Below are 22,187 nucleotides of genomic sequence, written 5' to 3' on the forward strand. Positions count from 1 at the left end.
TGTTCATAGAGGAGTTACACTGTTAGAGTAAGCTCGACCTGATACAAACCATTTTGAAACCAAAGAGGGCTGATAACAGATGGGTTTGTGTGGAGGCAATCAAATCTGCTTGTGTGCACATATGTCTACTATATATTTTATACTTACACATATGCATGTACAATACCGCCCTTTTATAGAACCAGTAAAGCTTTTATATGCAAGATAAGTGCTGAAGATCAAGAGAACAAATTATTAGATATATGTGCTGCTCAATCAGCAGATGCAATGATAGATGGGCAGACAAGTGAAGCCTCAACACACAGCTTGGCATCATTTAAGGCCTCTCATGTAGAAATTCCAATTGGAGGCATCCTGCCCTATGGACTGAGAGGAGGAGCACCATGTGCGTGGTGACACCTGAACAACAGAGAATTCCACTTCCATAGAAATGAGGAAGGAAAGGCCAGAAGATACCGGGTAGCTCTCAGTGTATTCAGCAGGAGACCAAAGCCCTCCCTATGCTGGGTGGAAGGCTTTGTCTGTGTGCCCCTGACACAGCCTGGCAGGGAGCAGCCATCAGCATGCTAATCGCGGGGATTCTGCATGCCAGCACTCTCACACACAAAGCTTGCTGTCACCAGCCACCCCACACAGAAATAAGGACTTAGAAATTTAGAGGAGTCCAAATCTCTCTTTCTTCCCTGGCTGAAACTTAACAGCTCTGGAACAAAGCCAGAGGGAAAGAAATAGCAGTTGAGAGAGCAGAAAGCCCATAACCTTGAGAGACAGCATCATTCATGACATGAAAAGATGCTTGTAAAATTCTCCATCTGGCTTGCTGTTTGCATTATAATTTTTCCACAGTATTTCCAACTGCAACATGAATAACTCTTGTGTTTAGCCTTTGAAGGCGGGCAGTTCTGGTCAGTTCCAAGTGGTGGGTGGAGCAATGTGTAAAACTAATAAAATGCAAAAGCCTTTAAAACAAAAGTTGCCAACAACATTTCCTAACAAAAATATACAGGACACACACAATACAGTAACCCAATAGGTTTAGAAAACAATCAAGGGAGGGGAAACTCCAGGGGTAACTAATTGTTACCATTTTTATGCCAGAAGTTCATATCCAAGTTATGATAAGCAGTAGCAAAAGTATCAGTCATTTGGCAGCCCTTCAGCTTGGACACACAGTCCTGCTGCTGATGAACAAATGTCCACTTCTCAAAAAATCCCCAAACACAACAAAACAGTATCATAACCCTACGCCTGTTCTTGTACATGCTTACATTCTGATGGTCATCATAAAAACATTTGCCAACAGTCACTAGCACCATCACACAAACAGTTCCTTACACAGTTGGTGTTTTATTCTGGCATGAATAACCATGGATGTCAACAAGATGTGATCAGTGAGCACTGAAAGAAGTTTTTGCTTCTGTTAACAGTTTCAGAGTTTTTGTTAGTGATTCTAAAATTGGCAATTTATTTCCAAGGATTAAACGGTGACAACAAAAACTGCTTACAGGTGACAGATATTCAGGTCAAGCTTGCCTGTCCCCAAGTCAAAATGTACCTCACAACACTGCAAAACTAAACATTTCCTGGCTTGCTTCAGTACAGTTGAAACCTGTATTTTGTATTTACATTGAGATGCTGGAGAACAACACTCCTAAACCACTGAAGAGTGAAAGGAGTCTTACCACTAACACTTAGCTCCTAGGAAGGCTTTTCTTTTTGGATTAGCACACAATTCACTGGCCAAGTCCTGGTTTCTTCAGTTCTCAGAAAATTCTGCTTACATCTTTTGAGAGAAATTACAGCTCCGTATCTGTGAGCTCTAACCACACATTTTTGGTAGTCCCTTATAAAGTAGCACCTCTTTGTTGCTGAAAAAGGAAAAGGGTGCTGCATACACAAGTAGCAGTGCATCTAAAACACTCTTACCTTACATAAAGGACTGAAGATACACATCTAGTGTGCGTGTCCAGCTCCCTACAAAGTTAAAACAAGGCGTGCAAACAGGTCGCAGAGCTGAGGCGAGGATTGCAGTCATCTGGCATGCCTCAGTTAGCAGGACTGTATCCTTTACAGTGGGCTCAGGAAGCAACACTCACTGCCCCAAGGGGCAACGTGACCAAAACGAATTCCCTCCTACAAGGCAGTACCACATGATTCTCTCAATACACTAAAGGAAGGTGTCAGTGCCTTCCTCTCAGTGGTTCCTGGCTGCAGTAACAGAGATGGAGTAGATGAAGTATCAGTCACTTGGTCAGCACATCGTGCACTATGTGCCCTGGGGACCTGCAGCTGCCTCTGGCTTTGTGTAATTTGGGTTCATGACACTGTTCAGAGACTCCCTTATATCACCTTCTTCTGGTTTTGTCCTTGTACACCAAGTGGAAAAGGGAGCTTAAAGCCTAAGTTTCTTCCATTAATCGCACAAGATTTTAAAACAGAAAAGTAGCTTTTATCTATGAAATTACCTCAAGCACAAACAGGCTGATTACAGAAGAGAAATGCTTCAGTGTGGTGACAGATAAAGGACACAAGCAGAGGATACACTGACAATAAAAACCAAATGCTTTGTGCTTGCCTAAGCAGAGTCCTGACAGTCACGATGAGGTCAGCACTTCATGCAGTGTCACTTACTTATAAGTACTGGAAATGCAAGAGTTATCAATTTTTTGCTGCCCTCAGTGTCAGAACAGAGAACAACCAATTGCAGATAATGCATGCAGGATTGAAGGCAGAGGGACTGCACCTCCATGATGGTGGAAGGAGGGAGATTATAACACCTGCCATTTTGTTTGTGCTGTTCTTTAAAAGATGGATAACCTCAGTGCTGTGCTGGTGTGAAGGGACACAATCATTATACTGCATTAGGTAATTTTCCTAACACACAAAGTAGAGCAGAAATCCTAAACCCTATAAAAACCAGCAGAAATTGGCAGCTGTGTAGGACAGACACCCTGGAAAGCCACCACAAATTCACACAGTAGCACTGCCAGCACACAAGATAGTTCGAGCTAGTGAGAATCAAATATTCACAGCAGGCAAATTCCCTCCATAGGATCTGCTGATCAGATGCAATGGAAAACTGCTTGAATTTGGCCCACTTCCATGGCTTTCATCTGTCACAATAGTATACTATGTATTCTTGCTGTATCCACACTGCAAACCAGAACTGCAGCTTACTGCTGTGGAATGATCATTTGTCAGATGCACCACAACACAGCCCAGATGAGATGCACAGATAAATGCAGGGCAAACAAAAGAAAACCGAGCTATATGTCTGCACAGAGCAGCGGCTGAAACGCCACATGCACACCACATCTGAGCGCTGGAGATATGATTAGCTGCCAGCAGCACTGCCCGGCTCAGTGGGACAGCTGCTGCCAAACAGGTGGCCTTCTTCATCCCTGGAATGTTGAAATTTTCTCTGCTCCAAAATAAATTGCAGATTTCTAAAAATATCCATCTCCAAACTGCTTTTCTGAGCAATTTCAAATTCAGGCTCCTAAGAGCCTCGTGTTTACTCTCAGCGTTTCTTCCTCATTCCCTCATGTCTCCATTTTATATAAATAATTAATGACGATCATTTATTTATGTAAAAGTGACGGATCTTGACGGATTCACGGGCTGAAACTAAACATACAAACACTTGATCCACATCCACCCAGCAGGAACTTTTACAAGAAAAAACAGGAATTTTTCATATATATAGAATCACAGAATCATTTGAGTTGGAAGGGACAATTACAGATTATCTAGTCCAACTCCCCTGAATATATTTTATTGTATACGGAGTATGGATGTACACTGCGCATACAGCAAAACAACACTTTCACCAAACACTTTTTTCTGTGATGGATTCCAAATCAGTAGATTGAAGCAACTTGATCACAGCCAGGACACATCCATTTAGGAACCTAGATAAAAGATAAAAGACTGCAGCAGAGCAGACCTGAAGGCAAACCCTATTGGGGCATTAAGGGGGGGTAACCCCCGACTCCCGCAAAGGATCCCAGCCTCACCTAGCCATGATCAAACACAACATGAGGAAAAAAGGAGAGAGGTGACCTTGGGAGCAGGGAAGGAAAGCAGAACTCACCAGCCCTGCTCCATGCCTCCTGACCTGCAGCAGCAACAGCCATGAGCCCGGGCTGAACAGCTACCATTTGTGAGCACTACAAAACCTCCACCCACCTCTGTTCATGTCTCAAATGCTCCAACAGAAATACTAAGAAATGCAGGCAGGACAAGAAGGAGCTGGCTCCTCTCCTTCCTGAGAGCAGCACTCCCCAGCACCCAGACAAAGAGAAAACAGCAGAAGGGCAAAGGAGAAAACGACTGCCGGGCTTGGAACCATGTGAGCCTCTATGAGAAAAAAATAGGCCCTGTGATGATTAGATTAAAACGACAAGAATAACACAGTGGTCAAAGATGAAGTTGCACTGTTCTGAAGGTGGGGCTGGAGAAGTAGCAGGAAAAAGAGCCAAGCGTGCCTGGAGAAGCAGCAGCAAGAAAGCCTGACCAGCAGCAGCTCTGAGGGCTCAGCCAATGGGCAGTGAGGACTGTCCTGGCAGAGAACAAACACCAAGCCGTCTCCTGCTCTTCTCTGGGCAGTCAGCAAGCAGGGGATGTGTCTCCTCCAAATTTTGTAACCAAAATCCCCCAAAAGGAATAGCCATGCATAATGAAAGGCAAACACAAAAATACAAAATGGCACAGCAGGTCCAGGGCAGGCAGTGGAAACCTCATGCTGGGTACAGGGTGACCGAAACACATCATGTATCTTATTTCTGCAGAGTTTCAACATGAGCAGTATGGTATGATGTATATGGAGGGAAGAAACTATGGATAGGAAAGGGGACATATAACAGGGAGGAAAAGAGGGTGAGAGAAGGGGGTCCATTTGAAAGAACAGGAGCAAGAGCAGCCTCCAACTCAAGAGGCAAGAGCAAACCACATAGGAGTCAGAGGGGAGCACGCAGTATGAGCACAGGCCCTATGACTTCAATGATTAAGCAGGTCCTCAAATATCTCACTGCATCAGGTCATTATACCAAGGGCACAAATAAAGCATGTAAACAAATAGGAGCTCAGTCAGCACCCTAGTCTTTGGGGGGAGAGAGCAATCAGATGATGCATAGTTCTTCAGATTTGCCAGACCCAAGATACACCCAGAGTAAGAGGGCTTTGTTTACAGCAATGAAGACTGGAGTTCAGGCAGGCAAGAAAAAAAATCCCTAATCATTTTCAGACTACTCACTGGCTCTGATGCTGATGAAATCATAGCCACATGTCAGCATCCACCCTATCTTGGAGAAGAGGTGCATATCTGATGCCATACTTTATGGTAACAGCCATGCTAAGGCCAAGAAAGTGGACAAAATTTCCTTTCCCTCCCCCTCCATAGCTGTTTAGTACCAGATCATAGTGCTCAGTTTTTAAGTGTTTGGGCCTCATTTTCATGACTTCTGTTAGCCACCTTACACATTTTTGATAATAAACCTCACCAAAAACAGGGTTGAAAACAAGCTCCTGTGCAGTGAAGTGCAGCCAAGCACTCCAAGGCTTCTTCTGAGAATTCAGCTTGCAAATTTAGAGTCTTATGGGTAAAAACACCAGGATAGGGAAAACACCAAGAAAATAAAAGCATAAAGAACCAAAGCCTGGTTCTTTCTACTATGATTGAAAGGACTGTTATTTACCAGGCTCTGTTCTGGTTTTTGGGCTATGGAGTATATCAGTAGAAAATTTACTGCAGAGAGGGTTGACCAGAGAAATACAAAAAAGAAGAGAATGAAAGAAACATCACAACAGCAATGTGCAAACCGAAGCTCAGCATCTGTGGTGCATATCCCTTCTTACCAGCCTCCTGGCAATATTTGTGCTACCTGAAGGAGGGGGAAAAAAGTCAGAAATACAAATTCAACCTTCATTTTCACTCTTACATTTAGGTACTGCATTATGTGTGCCGGGAACATGGCTAACCTAAACACAGGTTTCATGAGCCTAGTGACACACTGCTTTCCTCTGAACGTCTTCTTGGGGAAACTGGACATTTGCCGTTCTCATGCACCCGTGGGGCAGCTCTCTCACGACTGCGCTCTACAAGAAAATGGGCAAGAAATTCACAGCTATAAAGAAAATGCTGGTTTCAATGTTTGATTTATTTGTGTGATTTAATGTCAGGACACAATGAAGTGTAAAGAAAAGTACTCAGAATGTCAGTCTGCTCCAAAGATCTCAAAGGCAGTCATCCCCATACAAACTACTCTGACTAAATTAAAATACACTGACTTTAAAACTAGATCTATAAATCATAACAACTATTAAATCACAGTAAGAAAGCTTATCAATCTGCGTATGAAAAGAAGGAATTCATAGATGAATAAAGTTGAATTACCTCCTGAGTTACATACCCAAAAAGTTCACCCCTGGGAGTAATCTCAAGGAACACTGCTAACAGCTTATCCTCCAACACAAACACATCTTTTTACAGACAGCAATCAACTACAGTCAAATACTGCTGAACAAACCTTTACCTCTCCCGACTGCCAATCGTGTGCTAAGCCACAGCACAACAGATGTTTCTCAAAAGCTATTTATAAATGTGGTTCCTGCTAAGATGTTGTACTGCAGTAGTAATGAAGATTAGTTATGTGAAACAAGTTCATGCACTAAATTTTTCCCCATGTTTGCCCTAAATATATTAGTAGATCTATTAAAAATACTGTATTTTCTCACAAAGTCAACCTCTCTTGCTCTGACTCCAAATTCCAAGTTACAGGGGATCATTTTATCACATTCGATATTTCAGGACGCTGTTATCCAATGCCTGCTCTCTATATTTTGACTGTGGAGAAAATAACCTGATTTTCCAGGAAGAGGACTGTTGCCTACTCCATTGAACCATGACATCCAGCTTGTCACAGGTCATTTGAGATGCAGTAGGGCTAGTGGAAAAAGAAAACTAGGAAAAATCTGTGCATCATGAGCCTCTCCACTTGACAAGGTGTGTCTGATTAATTACTTGAACTAGCGTGATCTATCATCATTGAGTAATGAATTAGCATAAGTAACTTAAAGCACATCTGAAAAAATGCTTCTCAACTTGTCATCACTACAAAGACTGTTTTTAGTTTTTCTCTCTCTATAATCAAAGCAGATAGCAGGGACAAAAAGAGTAACTGGAAAGAAGCAACAGGAAGATTTAAACCTGACAATATTCTGAAACATGGGAACCTAATCAACCATACCAACTCAAGATGTTCTATGATTCTATAATACTGTGGTTACATACTCTACCCTTGTCATTTATGTGCTGTCTTCCTATTCAGGCACAGAAGCAGATCTCATTCAAGCCATACAGTCTTGGAAAATACAGGATTTTTATAAAAGTATGTGCATCTTGGTGGAGAAGGCTTTGCTGCATCTGTCTGTACTCAACTACCTGAGCATATAGCATTGGAAATCCATTGCCATAAAATGGCAGAAGTTTCATACAGTATATTTTTAAGCTTTGAAACTGCAAAGGTATATAAGAAACAGGTACTTAAAATAGAACAATTTGAAGTGAAACTTCTGAAGGTGAATGAATGCAGCACCCCATTCATCTTTTCTAATAGCAGCAACTATTAGCATGACTTCACATTCTTGTTCTTTTCCTTTACAAGATATGTTCTCTTTTGCTTGATATATTAAACAAAGCTATCTTCTCTTTAACTCCAGCAAGCAGGAGGAGTTGGCCAGCACTCGGACTCCTCTCAGCAAAGACAGCAATCAGCTATGCAAGGTTCAGGATACTCCACAGTCAGAGCAGTTGGGAGGCCTCTGCATCCCAAAATCTAACTACAGCTGCTGTAGGTGGGCCTCAAAAGACACAGTAAAGCTGCCTGTGGGAGCTGAAGGCCTGGCAGTAGTTGTTAAGATCAGACCAAATCTCTATTCCCGAAGGCAAACAGCAAAATAGTGAAACCGCCAAGGAGGACTCATTCCTGCTCAGTTCATGACCTCTGCAAAAAAAGCAACAAATTCCTCTTCTCGTTTCAAATTAAACATCTACTCTTTATTGCCAAGGAATATGTTTTAATAATCTGGGGTGTTCAAGGTTTGATAAACATCAGAAATCTCTTTGCTGCTGTTACATGATACCTGACACACATTTCCCCCCACTCACAGCTTTGCATTTTCATGCCAACATAACATAAAACATTCTGGACTTCTTTAATGTACAGGTTGGGGTTTCCTTGCAAATACTAAAAAAAAAAGCTGCTCAAGTCCAAATAACATTTCTTTTTCCTAATTGACTTTTTATGCTGAATGAAGTTCCGCAACATTCCAGTTGGAAAGCCTACAGTATTTTCACTTTCAACTAGAAAAAAAAATAATAATAAATAATTTCACTTTTAGATGGCTAGAATGAAAGGAAGAAGGAGGAAATAATTCAGTTTCTTTCTAGTATGTTTTACAGAGAACCAAAATATCTGTGCAAAAAGATCTTGAGTAAGTCAGCGCCTACTCTGAACTTTGATATGTATTTTAATTGCCTAAATTATTGAGTACCACCACCATTTATCTGCTGTTTCCTTCTCAGATTTGAAAACAACCATTTGATGTTCAGGTAACATTTCCATAACTGACAGTCATCTTGATTATCTCCAGTTTTGGATTTTTTACAGTAAACATTCAAGTCAAGATGAGCTACCCAATAGCTTGGCAACAATTTACTTACCATCCCTTTTCAGCCCCTAGTAAAGCCCTCCCTAGAAGGAATTTGAGAAACAACACAGCTGCTCATGAAGCTAGAGTAACTGCAAATTGAGGTGAAGTATGCAGAACAGCCAACCTAAATTACTACTTTTGATTAAGTCTACAGAGACCGTGCAAATGTACTTTTGAAGCTCTATTTGAAAAGCAGGAATCATGGACTGCATTTGGATGGCAGAATAGTTTGCAGGGTAAGCTTTCAGGAAGAATAAAAAGTAGTACAATAATATACAGTATTTAAGAATTTCTGTAAGTTTGTGGGTATAAAATCAAAAGGGAAAGAAAGAAACTCTTCTTTAATACAGTGTCTTCCAATTGCAAGGGTTTCTCCCAGCTCTTTCAGAATGGTTCTGGTTCTTCTGGGCAGTGGAATGTAAAGCAGAAAAAGATATTTCCTCAAACAGCACAGATACTGCTGTTGTTTCACTTATTGTGAGCGCACCGGAGGTACATTTTAGGTGTACTGCTACATTCAATTCTCCTCCAAGAACGCAAAGAGTAACAAGAGTAGGAGAAGGAATACATATTACACCAAGTCCTACGAACAGGAACTGTGGGGCGAGAGCAGAGAAATAGCTTGTCATGTGTGTTGGCGGTGGGAAAAGAAAGGGGAAAAAAGTCAGCTATCATTGATAAATCATTCCCATAATTTCAGATTATATCATAGCTTCCGCACTAATTAGACTTAAGATGACCTTTTGTTTGTAGAGGAAAACAACCAAACCATGCTTACACTTCAGTTGTGAGTAAGGCTAGCAGTGATGCTCATGAATCTTACAAACAGCAAGCTTCCAACTCCTGAGCTGATAAGAGCATATAAAGGAAAAGGGTAAACTTAAGGCAACCATCATTTTTTTCTTTACTCAACAGAGGGACTTAGACTACAGTTAGTTGATCAGAGAGAGGTGTATTTAGACAGCAGAAGCAGCAGAGTCCTGCAAGATTATCCAAAGCTTCATGGACCATGAAAGCAGCTGTACTGGCTTCAGAGCCAACACAAATCGCCAGCAATTTTGCTGATTTAAAGCACTGCAGAGCCCCAGGCCAGCTTACAACTCCAAACTTCTCCTGCAGATACAGATTTCTGAAGAATGCAAATGTTACACACGACTACCCAAAATCATCTCAAGGCCAGCCTTGCCTTTGGCAAAAACCTCTACACTGGCCTTCCTAATGGCTAGGGAGTATACACAGGACACAGTACACGATGCTGTGACTGAATGCTGCAGTTTGTTCAGGCTCAGAACTGTGCTCCAGCTCATCAGCTCTTTCACCTGCAGACCCTATTACAGAGCCACATAGGGCTTACAGAGTCAATGGATGTATACCCACTGAAAAGAAAAAAAAAAAAAAAAGTAAAATGGAGCTATGTGACCATTTATTTATTTCCTAACCTGAGCATGACAATTTTGTTCCTCTAATACATATTGTATAGTTGTAAAGGACAAATTTATACACAGCACATGAACAATACTTGTATATCACTATACAGTAGAATAAATCATACTAGAAGCTGCAAAGGATAATACTGACAGCAATCTACAAAGTTTTTTGATCTTCAGTTTGCTTACATAATAGTTTGTATGCATGCCTAAGTGCTGGATTACTAATATTTCTCATTAAATTTCAGAAAAAATAATGAAATAAGCAATGTGAATGACTCTTCAGAAGATAAAACTAACCAAAAGAATTTTCATGGAAGTACTGTGAAAACACTGAGCATGATTGCAATGACTCGCAGTTCTTAAAAAAAAAACAAATATGTGAAAGTCTGGAATCCAAGCAGTTTCAGCTCTCTAAGATCGTATTTTAGAAAGTAAATTTTAATCAGGATTGAGTGGCTCAAAAGATTGGGTAATAGTATTTAAAAAAGCAAGTGATTAATCTATGATCAACCAGAGAGTAAGGACTAAAGAGCATTTGAGGTCTCAAACACTCCTGGAAACTAGCCAACTTAGTCTAATACTGTGGGTGCTGACTCTAGGCAGATTTGGGAATTTACACCTTCTCACGCAGTCCTCATGGTTATGAGTAGCTTCCTCTAAATTTCAGTAGAACCACTCTAACAGCCTGGGCAACGTAATAAAATAGAAAGCATTGCTTTCAGAACAGCCCTCATAGCTCCTTAACTCCTTCAAACTAATCATAGCATTGGGTTGACTTCTGCTCTTTCGGCTGTTTATAGACAGAACGAAAGAGCAAGCAACAACCGGTGGGATATTTATGAAGATAAAGTATCACTGACCCCGAGACAATTCAGGTAATACCTCGCTTACTCAAATCTCTGAGTGACAGCAATACTTCTCTGAGAGGATGTAATTAACTCATTTCTTCCCTGTCTAAAATTCTTGCTCACTGAAATACCAAACTGTACTCAGCTCATCTTCAACACTGCAAAAATACAACACTACTGTGAACACTAAGAAGGAAGATGAAGCTGGCCTACCTGTTTCTCAAATAAAAAAAAAAGCAGACCAAAACAAAATCCAGCCCCCAAAAGACAAACAGTCACATTTTTTCTTTTCTATTTCAACAAAGGATTGTTACTAAACTCTGACTTCAGTAGCAAATGCCATGTGTCCTTCTGGTAAAAAGAAAGCATTTATCAATAATTTCTACCTCTTCATAGGCTTTTTTAGAAGTTGAGACAATTGCTGGGAAATGTTCTTTACGGTTGGCAAGTTTGTTACTAATTTTGCTAATGACTGATGAAATTCTTGCATTTGTTCATAACTTGTTTAATCAAAGAACATACAACAGTTGCTCTGAAAGTAATACCTCTTATTTTATTATGTTGGCCCACAACATCCAAGGTGGAATTTGATGCTATGGAAGTAGAGGTTGAACCTTCCTGCCAATATCCCACTACATTTTGTTGCTGTGTGACAGATGGCAGCAGAGGGGCAGTCTGACAAAAGGGGATCCGATGTGGAAGTACGTATGATATAAAGGGGTATCACTGAGTTCCTCCATGCAGAGAAAATGGCACCCACTGATATTCGTTGACACTTGCTGAATGGTTATGGAGACTAAACAGTGGATGTGAGCACAGTGAGGTGGTGCATGTTGTATTTCAGCAGTGGTAACAGTGGGTCAACTCTGGTGGAGCAGATTTTTACAAGCAAAGCATTTAGGTTCTTGTCCATCACTGGCAAAAATGCATAGCTAATGGTGGTGACTGCACTGAAAAATAGTGTTTTGTAGCTGAGAATTTGCACTATCAGTGTTACTGCGCTCTTCATATCTGTTGCAGTTTCCATGGAAATACATAGGAGGCACTACTTTCTGAGAGACCTACATATATTGTGTTTAATACATATTATCAAGTCTGCAGTGACTTTTATTTTATCAAAATTTGCTTATATTTTCTTTGAAAACAAACAGTACAGCAAAAGATCATGTCAGGATCACTGTGTGGTGTTCTCAGGGCATTTCAAGTTATGTTTTTCATGAAATTGTTATCATTTAAGAAGCAACTACTTTCTGACCTCTTCAGAGATAACAGAAGAAACTTAATGAAAGAAAACATCCGAGAATTGTACAAAGAGAAAGGATTTTTCTACTTCTGCACATGTCAGGCAAAAGCTGTATAAACTGTTTTTCTACATCAACAGTTGGGAGTTTTATTAGGTTGTGCAACTGACCTATGCAGACAGTTTTCTGGCACTATTTTCACAACTTGTACTCTATCACCTCAGTTATCCAGATCTTCTTGTTATCCCAGCAAGGGTCACATTCCTGGCACGTATTAATTACGCTGAAAATTACCCTGGATTACTTGAAACCTCAAATAGCTGATCCTATTCACCATCCTCCCTTTTAAATAACAGAGGATATATTGTATAGTGGTGGTAATACTTTGTATAGCTGTAACTCCAGAAAGTAATACATGAACACCTCTTACCCAGCAGATCTGCTGGCTTTGCTCTGGGAACCTGGACCCAGCTGGGAACAGTGCTACCCACTGACATTGCTGAGGGCAGGAGGGGACAGGAGGCAGGAAGGACAGCCAGGTCAACAACAAAAACCACAAAGCAGCATTCCTGATCCATGCATTACTGACCAAGGAGACAGAGCTGCTTCACAGTTCTGCAGCTGACAAAATGACCTTGAGTCCCTCCTCTAGTCAGCCAAGAGCTAGCTGCTGCCTGCACGGTACATGTACATCCCACAGACACCTAAGTTCTCATCTATATGGCTCATGGTCTCCATCTCCTCATGTGTGTCACTTATCTGGCAGGCAGGCCTCCATCAGGCAGCTGCCAGGACCCTCTAGAACTACATCACTGGAGCTTGAATGTGAAGATGAGGACATGAAGGCCAACCAGCATTGCACATGGTCAGCCAGTACCTGAAGGTCTTAAAGGTGTTGCTAGGTAAGAGTTGCAAAGTTGGGATTGGTTTTGGAAAAAAAACAGCAAGCCTCCTTCCAACTGAACTAAAAACAGTATCCAAAGGACAACAGCAATGAGGCTCAGAGAAGGCATTAGAAACATCCAGGGACAGCTGGAAACACCAGTGGGATTTGCTGGCTGCAGAAGCCAGCCACACAACACGCACCCAGTTCAGTTATATAAAGCAAGGTGTGGGCAAAGTACCCTCAGTTCCATCAATCTATGGCCTGAAGTTTGTTGCCTCTGACAGGTGCAAGGGTGAGGTTCACAACTGGCACTTAGGCCAGCGAGGAGCCCAGCACACCGATACCATATATCAAGTTTGCTAACATCTCTCTAGCTGCCACAGTAAAAGGAGAGGCAGCAAAGCCCACATCACAGCTGAAAAAGAGAGCTGCGAGCAGCATGCTAAGAGTTGGCTGTACAGGGAAACACAAGTTTAATTCTAAATTCTGCATAGGATCCATGCATTAAGAAGCAGCCTATATACAGCTATACAAATTCTGCATAGGAGCTAGTGCAATTCATAGAGAAACACCAAGGTGAAGAAGCAGCATACAGAACAGACTGGAAAAAGTTAAGCTGAACTCAGCAGATGCATGCATGCACACATTTAGCAAGTTCAATTCCATCCCTCATTTTGAAGTCTGAAAAGAGACCTTCTTTTCACACATTTCACAGTAATAAATCAGGGCACAGTACTGCCCCCAAACAGAAACAGACATTCACATCTCAGTAACAGTATTTCGTGCATGAAGATTAGGAGGCAGCAGCAAACAAAAGTGGTAACAGAGCTGGGACTTTAGCAGGACACCACTCCAAACAGAAGAGGATTGCCTCTGTATTGCAGTATTAATTACCTAGACCATTACTTATACTGCTTGTCCAAAAATGAATGCGTAACTCTTGGAGATTAAGCTTGGGGCAGATTTCCACACAGTAGCACAAGGCTACACAGCTTTCAAATGGTTAACACCTAATGGCTTTGATGTGCCTCAGTGAGATAGCTCAGCCTACCACTGCATTTTTTTGCACAAGCAATTAACTAAGCTGCTTCCTTCGCAGCATTAATTTTAACAGCTTTGCAATTGTATCTTTATACCTCTGGACATTAAGAGGAAGTACATTACAATTGGAGAATACCGCTCCAAGCAGGAAGCAAGTGGCTTCAATCCAGGGGCACTGAGTAATGCAAAAGGCAAGGAGACTTCAGTGTCAGCCTCTATGAACTCTTGACTACAGCAGCAGACTTCAGAATTGCACTGGGCTCTGCACATGGAGCTTTAAGGCACCTGGGCAATATTCCACTAGCTGGTCTTTCTGCTTGGTTGTTTGAAGCCAGGAAAACAACTGCAGTGTGATCTTTGGAGGGAGACACGTCCCATCATCTGCCTTCAGCACGTATGCTCCTACTGGCGACATGCACAGCATCTGACAGCAATCTGCTCACACCACCAGAAAAGGTTTTCTGCATAGAAACAGTACAGACAGTTGCTAGCGGATGGAAAGTGCAACAGAATTCACGTTGGCAAGTTGATCCACAGCCAAAAAGGAGATTAGAGGCAGCATTCTTTCTCCTCCATCTTCCATGCGAGGGCTGGGGTCCCAACAGACCGTTGCTAATTTGCCCTGGCTCTCTTGTCCCAGGAGGATTTGGGAATAGGGAGCTTGAGCCCCCTGTCCCACCAGCAGTTTGCAGATCTGCCAGCAGCAAGGAAACCTCTGTCCCTGCTCACCTGGAGGGGTTGATCTGGTTGGAATTATTTGGAAATCGCCCTCCTTTACCTATCCCAAAAGCCACTGCCATCAGCTATCAAAATTCCTTGGAATATGTATCTGATCACATGGATTTTACAGGCAGCATGATATCACAGATACTGAGGGGTAGCAGTAAATACAGCAAATATTTTCATTTTGATCAACTCTATTTGCACTGCAGTTAGCTCTTACTCTGACAAATAAATATCAGGGTCTAGCTGCTCCCCAGTGCTGAGGCTGCATGTCACTGAAAAAGACAGTTGAGGATAAGACTGTATTTATAGCACAGACCTACAGGCTCCAATCTGTGAGAGGCTTTCCAGAATTAGGAAGCAAGAATACTAACTACAGTTTTAACCACAAACAACCTTTAAACTGGAGATTTCAGTCTGAGACTTTCCCAGGTCCCTATATCCTTAGATTCTGACCAATAACTTCAGGATTGCATCTAAGTTTAAACTCTTTAGCAACAGCCTTGCGACTGCTTTAAGCTCATGGAAGTTCATCTGGTTGCCAGAAGGGACAGCATCTCCTGGCATTAGGTGAAACTATCATTTTTCTGGTACTTAAAGATACTAGAAATTTGTTCTTTAAAAATTTGTCATTTCTAAAACAGTCACTTGACTAAAGCCAGCAAACCAATGCAGTACAAATCATGGCTGAATTTGCAGAAGGAGCTGAATCTCAAGATTAATGCAGTAGTCAATCTGCACTTTCCACAGATGCAAATGAGCTACTGGTGGAAACCAGCTGCCTCCCCCCTCCCACCCCCCCTCACCCCCCCTCCGTTCCCCTCCAATACAAACCAACGCAAAGACTCTGTCATTTATGGTAGAGGTTAGTTTAGTGCCATGATAAGGGCAAGTTCACATTTCAGCTACCTAGCATTAGTTTTTCAGCAGTCACAGTGTTCTTGTTTTTGCTATTTTCAAGTGTTATGCTTGGAATCCTTCACTTTTTCAAACATACTGTGTCCAAAAAAAACAAAACAAAACAAAGATTGTAAACAATCATTAGTCAAAGCCTTTATTTGTATAGCTTATAAACATCTCTGTGAAGTCACCTGACAGCCCCAAACAGGTAGATCCTTTGGTTTCAAATGAACTCTGTTTTCTGAAGTGTGGGAGTTAGCTAACTCCTCACAGAGCAAGAAAACCATCAATGTGAAACATTAAAAAAAATTCAGAAAGGAACTGCTCTCACTGCAGCCATCCTCTCAGGTCTGCATACACGAAAAGCTCTCCTTCCTTCTGAATTGCATGCCAACATTTTAAATTATTTGTGAATGTGAATAATGTGAATAAAGTTAATTGTTAATATCTTTTCTATCAATTATCAATTAAAGCCAAACTTGAAAACAGAAGTTGGGAGAGCAGTCTAAAAACAGGCTGTGAATGACACAGGAATGCCTGTGGTATTTTTGTAAGTGTTATTTATTATTTGTATTAACATACTGTCTAGGAGTCCTGGCTGCAGAGCAGGACTCATGGGGTGAGGTGTTAGACAAAAACAGACCAGCAGATGATCCTTCCCACAAAGAGCTTACACATATTATTAGCACTTGGCCAAAGCAAGTCGTGACATTCCCTGTGGCAGTACTTAACAGGCTCAGGACAGAGGTTAAGCTGTCTGTTAAGCTGCACCTTTGAATCCCAACCCATCTAGTTTTGGAACAGGTTTTGACCACACAACTATGTTTGCACCTGCCTATGGCTGTGGTGCACAGCATGTGCCCTACAAACCTCCACACACTGGCTTGTGCCACCCTAACCAACAAAGAAACCATGTGAGGTGCTCGGGGTGCTGTATTACAGACTGCAGCTTTTAATAGGGGACAGTGGAAGAAAGCATGGCAGAAACAGACAATCTTGTTGGAGTTGCAAGTAGGGATCGCAGCCAACAGGCAGCTTAGCTTACCCAGTGCACTGTAACATGGCTGCCAAAGAAGCATCTACAGGAGGGGACTTCAGGATGGCAGAGAGGCTGGTCTGTGAGTCCACTACACAGAGCACAGAAAAGCTTGAATAATCTCCTTTTCAAAACCAGCAGAGCAAGGTGCCCCTCACTCCAGGTTCTACCTCCAGCCATCTAGTCTAGCTGGTAGGTAGGGCCAGAAGGGTCCCTCAGGCCAGCTCATCAGACAGAGTGGCACAACAAACACAGAAACTGCTAGGACCTGGGGTTTACAGTTATATTCAGCTTAATCACAAACAGATAAATAAGATGGGGTAATTCACCTCTCCTTCTTTGCTTAGTTGGTTCCTGATGGCTCACCTCTTATTATTTTAGCCTCCCTTACATCTGTACTCTTAGAAGTCATTAAAGTCCAAACTTGGAAGTCATCAACAAAATCTCAACCCAAGCGCAGCAGTGGATCAAATGGATGATTAGTTTTCAGCATCAAAAGTAAGTCAGTTTCTGAACCGAACACAACAGCACAGCAAATAAAATCGTTTCAACCCATAAAATGTGAAACAAGATGCCAACATTATGCTCTGCATTTGACTCACAACTTTTTCTCTAAATGGAAGAAAACAATGTTTTCTGGACCGCATTTGCATGGTTAATTGGAAGCAATATGAGCTTTCAATTCAGTCTAAAACCAGTGAATTTCAGTTTAAAGTTTCTGTTTTTATTGGTTTGTGTCTTCCCAAAGCTGCCAAGTCTGAATTGATGGGTGTTTTCATCTTTTTCTATAACTTAACTGTACCATCACCGTAGATGGATTGTTCTACACAGATCCAGTTTAACAAACAGTTTGGTTAAGAAACACCTGCTAGTTTACTTTGTATTCTTCATAAAACTTAGGAATCACTATGTCATACAGCTAAGTTCATTAAACAAGAACTTCGTAAGGTAAAATCTGCCCAGCTCAGATGACACCAAATCAAGTAGGTGGAAAAACAAATGAAAAGGTGATTCAAAGGAGAAGTGTAGAAAACTTGGGGGAGGGGAGGAATAAGCCTACAAAGACATTACTGATGCAAACTTTTTTTCTTCCTTTCCCAAGGACATTATTGATGTAGTGTCATTTTACATTATGTTATATGATGAGCCAAAGCACACAGTGCTGTTCCAAACCACTGGCCAGACCCTAAGTATTGTTCTAGTCAAACACTCAGACACCAGAACTGATGGCGGGCACAGGAGGTGAACAGAAGCTAACTACTACAAAGAGATCCAAAAAAAACTATAGCAGGATGGTTTGCACAGAGCTTTGTTATGATGCTTGATGCTTCATCAATGTTCACAAAAATGCTTTTGGGATATGAGTGCCAAGAACTTACTGTTTTTAGACAGTTGGGAAATTTTGCTTCTGTTTACTTTTCATGTACCACAACTTACACAGCAGGACTTCTGTATTTTACGACTGTACTCGCAAATGAATTTGTCCAGCAGATAACAAAAGTACAAAACAAGAAAACAGAAATTATCATGTATTACAAATTTAGATATTACAATGGAAGTTGTCTCTTCCCAGGAAGTGCTATAAGGAGAGTGAGAAATTAAGAAAATTGTCTTCTTATTCTTCCCTTAAGGAAACAAACACCACCACTGAAGTACAAGTTGGAAAGATTAATAAAAAAATAATAGCGAAATACATGAACTTCTAACTGATGTCTATCTTCTAAAATCATTTTTGACAACATTATGGTATATCTGTCTCTTGTAATTGTATTTTCAGGTTCATATCTGCATGAAGAAAAATAACCTTATTTTCTGAACATAATTCAAAGTACAAATTCCTGAAAGCTAATACAATTCTCAAATACTGCTGAGACACCAAATGACATCGATTTATGCAACAGGACAGCATAAAAGCAAATCACCAGCACCATCAGACAGACAACTATTCTTAATAAGGTTCATAGCAAGTTTCCCAGAGAATATTTTGCCAAAAGAAACTTCCTAGGAAAATAATCACTGGGGAAAAAAAAAAAATAAAAGTCTTGTTTTCAAAGGAAGCTTTTTCTAAACAGTAAGTTAGAGTTCCGTTCACCTTTGTGCAATAACTATTCAAGCAGGTGATTTTCACAGGGCTGTTTTTTTTTTTTTTTTTTTTTTCATTGCTAAATCATACAAATATTGCAAGGATGAAGCCTATATGCAAGCTGAAAACCGGATACCACAGTAAACAGATTTTTATTCAGTAGTGATGAAACATGAGCCAAGATACAAGCTGAAGTTCAGCCCTTTAACTTTGTCTTGGCTACTTCCTTCTATTATATGTGAGACTCTTTCACACAGTCTCTGAAGTGTCTCAGCTCCTGTGGGGATTGGTCAAGGAACTGAAGTAATGCTATAAACTCTTCTAAACCCTATCAAGCAAAAGATAAGGCAGAAACATTTTCTTTTCTCACAGAGTGATATTATTCAGGGACAGGAAGCAAGAAGTAGGATTTTTTTTTTTAAGCAAAAGGATAGCTAACTAACATATAGTTAGCATTAGAGAGCAGTGCTTACCTAATTACCTAAAATGCTGCAAATGCATTATTTTCATAGACTATACAATTCCACAGTTGTACAACATTATCTTAAAAATAAGTTGTGTCCACTATGGATGTCCTACCAAGTGAATGAAATCAACTGCAACTGGCTTGGTAAAAATCACTTTCAACGTAATCACATTCATTGTACTCTAATAAACTGTCACTGTGACCAAAATACTTTTCCAGCAATTAAATACATGAAATGATACTTCTGGAAAGCTGACAGCCTTAAAAATAGATGTTAAGTATCACTTTCTAGCATGAGAAAATTTATTCTGGTAACGTGGCTCTTTCAGCAAAGCCTGTTATTCCTACACGTGTTTAATATGTGTTTTGGATGTTTTGTGAATTTCCTTTTTGGTGGGAGCATTAGCATTCTGGATTAATGGATAATGAGCAGGAATAAGAAAGCATTTCGTCAAATTTATTGCTCACAGTAAGTCTGAACACTAAGCCATTGGTTCTATCTTTTATTTCATTAAGGCAATGCATCATCTCTATTGTGATAACAGAACCAGTCGGCGCTTCTGGAGATCAAAGCGAATTACAAACAGGCCTGCCAAGCTGAGCATATGTAATTTTATATGTAATGTTGCATACAATCCACATCCTGACTCAGACTTGCAACCAGACAAAGATAATCTTTGTCTATTTATACGGCCTGCACTTACTACAGAGGTGTGCAAATCCTTGGGTCCTCGCTCTAACGCTACAACACTATGAACCAATAAATTTTGCTAACATGATTGCTGTTCTGGTATACAAAAGGTCTGCAAAATAAGCCATTCCTTCTAAAACCACATGAGGAAATCACTGGTAAGATTTTCAGAGTAACTATGGATTCATATAGCTTTAAACACCAGGAAAAGTTTGAACAATTTAAGCTGTCAACAGTAGACCAGTTGCACATAAGAATTCACGGTAGCATTATAAGAAATCACTCAAACACTAAATATGGGCAATTTTTTTTTCAGCTGACAATATTCCCAGACAAATGCTTCAGCATATCTACAATACATGCCTAGAGTTTACTCTCTTTTCCTTCAATATAGTGTACATCTTCATTTGTCCTTACAATAACAAAGGAGAAAAATAGTCTAGGGCTTGGAGAACTGAACTAGACTTGAGTAGACATTTTGCAGAGCAACATTATATATGACTGCTTATGCCTCTGGAACTTAATGATGAAATAAAAATAACAGTGTGTAATTTACAATTACTCTTAAGCTTTAACTGCAGTTCTCTCAAAACAAAAATATACCTATTGCCTCCACTACTATATACTTACTCTATACTGCTATATACTATATCAGCTTTTGGGATGAAATTAAAATAGAATGATTAAGCTAGATTTTTAAGGCAGAAGGATAGAAATTTAAAAGCACACACTTTACTCAAAGCAAATAAAATAGCTATGCTCCGAGGGCATTTCTGTGAGCACCGGAGTAAACCACACATACTGAGGTGAAATAACTGGAACAGTTAATGTATACCATGTCAAGCCAACCGAAGCTAAGATAATAAAGAAAATTCATCAATAAATAATGTTCCTCATACGCAGCCAACTAAGAGCTATAACTGTTTCTAGAAAGTAATGTCAATATTTTTTTTTCAAGCACACGGACACGGTACAGGTGAGAGAAAAGAATACACAATATGCTCAAACACAGTAGTGATATCTATACTTTAAAACATTATGCCATAAATACATTTCAACAGAGTAGAACACTCAATCATTTAAAATTTGCACACGATCATTTAAGCAGCCACTTACCCCCCACTAAGTAAAAATGGCAAAAAGTGTCAGCAGGTACAGGGCAAGACATGTTTAAAAGCAAGCCCCATTTGGAAAGCTATCCGTGTTTGGAAGAGAACATATTGCAGGTAAAAACATGCATTAAGAAAATAAGTAACATTCAAAAAGCCAGAGGCACAAGTAAACTTCTCTAATAGCCTGTTTTATTAGGGGAAAACTACTAGGGAAAACATTTAGAATTCAGAACTACTTTACTAGGAAAAATATTCAGCAAAATAATTAGCGAAGCTAGAGGATGCGGGTACGAAGGTCAAAAAGAAAAGTCACCTTCCAACATAAAATTAATCTGGTGTATAAAAATTAATATCAAAATTAAAAATTAAAAATATTAAAATTAATAATCTTCTGTCTGAAAATCACTACTTTCCTGCTGCTTTGAAGACATACATCTTACACTAGACTTTTCTCAAGAAATGAGAAGAATGCAACACAATCACTTTTTCTGTGACCTCCCTCGTACAACCAACTTACCTTTGGGATTTTAACCATGAACAAGGAAAAAAAAGCAATGTAACTCAATATCGTGCTCTTGGAACAGTTGTAACAAAAATGGAGTCTTGTATAAAAGGGAGCAAAAGAAAAGAGAATTGCTCTGATGGTATCTTTTGCAGCAACTTATCCCAAATACACCTTTCAATAGGGATGGAATATGAAAAAGAACTAGATGGATTTTAGAGACAAAAGAAAAGCACACCAGGAAACATCATGCAGTATTCATGCAGAAACGTGCCTGTCAAGCTACAGGTTGAGGGACCCAGCCTTAAAGGTTCTGAAACTTTTTAGTGCTGTTCATAAAGGATCTCAAATAGCAACAAATAATATGTTCTGAATCTTAGACAACCAAGTTAAAGCATCAGTAGAGTTGAAACAGAAAGGATCTATGTATGCAAAGGTATCATTAGTCTAAAATGAGGATGGTCACCCTCCACATGTCCAAGAGGATCTATCATTCCCAGCCACATCTCCAGGCAA

At 40.3% G+C, this 22,187-nt stretch overlaps 1 protein-coding gene across 12 annotated transcripts in view; it reads right to left on the bottom strand.

Annotated features, from left to right (window-relative positions):
• The window catches only part of LIMCH1 (LIM and calponin homology domains 1), a 166,818-nt gene that overhangs the window by 69,553 nt on the left and 75,078 nt on the right, over nt 1-22,187 (bottom strand). The gene's annotated exons all lie outside the window — the stretch shown is intronic.

The sequence above is a fragment of the Lagopus muta genome, chromosome 4 (assembly GCF_023343835.1).
Source record: "Lagopus muta isolate bLagMut1 chromosome 4, bLagMut1 primary, whole genome shotgun sequence".
Taxonomy (NCBI): Eukaryota; Metazoa; Chordata; class Aves; order Galliformes; family Phasianidae; genus Lagopus; species Lagopus muta.